A 3,412-nucleotide genomic window follows, 5' to 3' on the forward strand; every position below is an offset into this window, starting at 1 on the left:
CATGTGTTATTTTCCCATTAGGAATGACAGAGAAAACAAATCCTGCATGACGGATGCTAGCTATGCCACTTGCTGCTTTCCCGGCAAGCATTCCTGCCCTGCAGTGGAGAGGGCCGTGTTAATAATACAGATGTAAAGCATTCTGCAGGAAGAACACTGGGAGTTACAGCACAGAATACAAGCGTACAGAATTAATTTATGACGCGGGGAGAGAGAGCGGCAGTCCCCGCCTCAGGCTGCGGCCTGCCCTTTGCGGGAGGGGTGGGTGTCTCTTGCTCTTCGCCTGCACGGGCAGCGGTCCGGACCTTCCCTTCGGAACCTTCCTGGAGCACGACTACCCGCGGCCGCAGCCCAAATTGTGACAGTGCGGCCGCGGCCGGGCCGCGCTGAGGGGAAGCGGCCCCGCCCCTCATGGCGCCTCTGCCCGCCCCGGGGCCGCCCCTTCCGCCCGCAGCCCCGCCTCGGCCCGGGACGCGCGGTAGGTGCTGGGCGGGCGCGGAGCGGGGGGCCCGGGTGGTTCCCTCAGCGGGGCCCCGGGGTTGTCCATTTCTGCCACCGTCCCCTTCTATAGTTTTATTTTTGTGATAGCCTGAGCCCTGGCGGCGGCTCCGGCCCGCGCGCCGTTTCCTGATTGATCGTGGTTTAAGCTAGGCTTTCCCCTCGACTACTTGTGATTATAAAGCAATAAATTCAGTAACGCACACGTGTTATGGCCAAACTTGCGTGATATCCCTTATCTGAACTTCAGCTGTTACAGTTCTCAGAGTTCAGTGAGAATTGATGCCCGTGACACCACGGAGATAGGAAGTACTTCTGCATTTGGGGGAGGCCGCCGTGTAAATATGATGGCTTCATGGGAGCTAAACGATTAAATTTGCAGGATGTGGACCATATAATTTGTCTTATAGTTTCCGGTTGCTTTCCTCACACATAAATTGTACAAAGCGTATGAATAAAAGTAAAGATAACGTACGCAGTCAGGGCTGCCGTGGGATATCTGCAGGAGCCGAGCATCTGCACTGACCCTTGGGGAAGATTTGAAAACATAAATGCTAAAATGTATTGTGGGGCAGTTTTCCTTTTATTTAATGGGTATTGACTATTATGAGAAAACAAATACTCTATGGCATTTCCTGCTTACTCTTGCATTAGATGTGCAAGATCACATTTGATCATGCAAGAAAGGAGAATGGAGTTTTCATTTGGTAATGGAATAAAAGAGAGTTGTCACTGTGGTCTGCCCTTCCCCACACGGGTGTGGATGTAAGCTGTAGAGGGACTTTTCTCCTTGCAGCATTTCTAATCTTAAAAAGATGTTAGCCAGCTCCAATGAGGGGGCATTCTCTAACAGGAGAAACCTGTTAAGCTGCTGCCTCAGCTTCACATAAGGATCAAGTGATAGGCTCCCTACAATCATCCCCTTAGAAGTGCTGCCCCCCTCACTGTAAGTGACGTGACCTTTTCAGTCACATCTAGACTACCAGATTTGCTCAGAGGTCATAAACTTCAAAGTGGTCATCTGAGTTTAGTATTACCATTTTCTGGTTTTTAGCTCTTATTATCAAGGAGATTTTCTCCTGAAACTGGGTTTCATCCAAGCTCTTGGCTCTTTAGCATGTTTTTCTTAAATAATATTGTCAAACAACTCACCACCTCTGTCTTCAGCAGAATGTAAGCATTTATTACACTAAGAAATACATATTAAATTACTGTATGCTTACATACATCGTTGTTTTCATGAAGTATTCAGTGTGTGTTCAGTGCAGCATAAACATTAAACAAGATTATTCTTCCCCTGGTGAATTTATAGTCTGAAAGATCTTCATAGGAAAGAGTAGTAATAACATATCATTAAAACACCACCTTTAAATTAATCCCTTTTAGTTTTCCTGCGGTTAATACTCATTTGCTGTTGCTCATGGCTAGTGTATGCTGGCCTGTCATGTAGTGTTGTTTGATGACACAGACCCCAGTTGTCCAGTCTACCCCTCTGTGAGAAGTTCTTGTTCAGCACATGTGGAAGGAGAGAGCACATGTCCCTGCTTCAGCTGCTGCCATACAAAGCCCAGCAGCATAGCTGAGACGCACCTTTGATGGTACTCCACACTAAGACTTTGGTTGTTGTATGAAAGCACAGTTTCCTTCTGCCACCTCGGCTTCCCGTGAGGACAGCTGGAAACATTCATGTCTTTAACAGCTGCAGCAAGATTCTGTGAAGCTCACGTGTTAAAGCCCTGAGAGAAGAGACGCTGCAAATGGAAAGAGGGGCATCCCATTTTCACTGATTTCTGTTGGGTTTAGGTGCCTAATTCACTTTAATATCTTCATAGTAGCATCATTTTAGGGAGGAATTCTGTAGCCAATGGAATTTTTTTTACGAAGAGATTGGAGCTTTCCTGGGAATAGCACATAATACAGCTTGGATCATAGGAACTAACGCTTCCCAGGTGAAGCAGGACTCTTGAACTAAAGGAGTTGGCAGGTTTGAAAGTTTTAAAGTTTATTTGCTTATTTAAAGAGTCACAACATAGTTATGGGCCCTGAAACAATTTCTGTTCCAGTTTCTGCTCCAAATTGAACATTGTATTTGTCAGAAATTATTCCAGAGACAAATTTTTAAAAGTAGCTACTGAAAGCATTCTGCTTTCTGAAAATAGCTTTTTGCTGAGTAAGCTAGAACCACTGCCTGGAATTTGAATCTGAAAGAAAGAAAGAAAGAAAAACAACCTAGAAAAAACACATACTGGGGTTTTTTTGGTTTTTCGTTGGTTGGTATTTTTGTTGTTTGGGGGTTTTTTTTTAATAGCGAGCTTGTCTATCAAGTAGAACAAACTCCTAAAGGAAAGTTCTGCCTCCTGAAATTTTTCAAATCAAAATGTGATCTTGTTTTGAAAGTTGTAGTCAAACTCAAGTTACTGAATTTATATTCAGGTTACTGATTAAAATTTTTGCAGCTGTACTGTAGAGGAGGTTGGCATAGACTGATCTAATTATTGGCTCTTTCTGACCTCAGTATCTATAGACTTTATAGTGGAAAGCAAGAGTAGAATTGTGCTAGCAAGGACTAGACAAGTCTGTTCGGTAAATACAGGGTGTGTATTGATTGCTGGGGGAGGAGGAAGTGTGGTGGCTTTAGTATTGTCTTTTTTGTGGTAAATTGATTTACTGGAGGAAAGGGAAAAGTTAATTCTTCATATCAATCATCCTGTGTTGCAAGGCCCAAAAATTATTGCATAGCTCTTCCTCTGTAAAGATTTTTTGTGTTTTGTTAATGTAAAATAATGTTTCTTTGGTTATTGTGCTCTGCTTCTTCTCATGTTTTTTGCTTTGGCTGTTGGGGTTTTTTTTAGTGCTAGAGAGAGGACAAATCTATCTATGCACACTTTAATTCCTGATTTTGTGTTATGAACAG

The 3,412-nt window shown here is 43.8% G+C and overlaps 1 protein-coding gene across 1 annotated transcript in view; it reads left to right on the forward strand.

The window, feature by feature from the left end:
* The first annotated feature begins 430 nt into the window (after positions 1-430).
* The window catches only part of TMEM177 (transmembrane protein 177), a 37,791-nt gene continuing 34,809 nt past the window's right edge, over positions 431-3,412 (forward strand). The window contains exon 1 of the mRNA XM_032114886.1: positions 431-478. The gene's annotated coding sequence lies outside the window, so the exon portion shown is untranslated. The remainder of the gene's footprint in view (positions 479-3,412) is intronic.

This window comes from Corvus moneduloides, chromosome 7 (assembly GCF_009650955.1).
Source record: "Corvus moneduloides isolate bCorMon1 chromosome 7, bCorMon1.pri, whole genome shotgun sequence".
NCBI classification, from domain to species: Eukaryota; Metazoa; Chordata; class Aves; order Passeriformes; family Corvidae; genus Corvus; species Corvus moneduloides.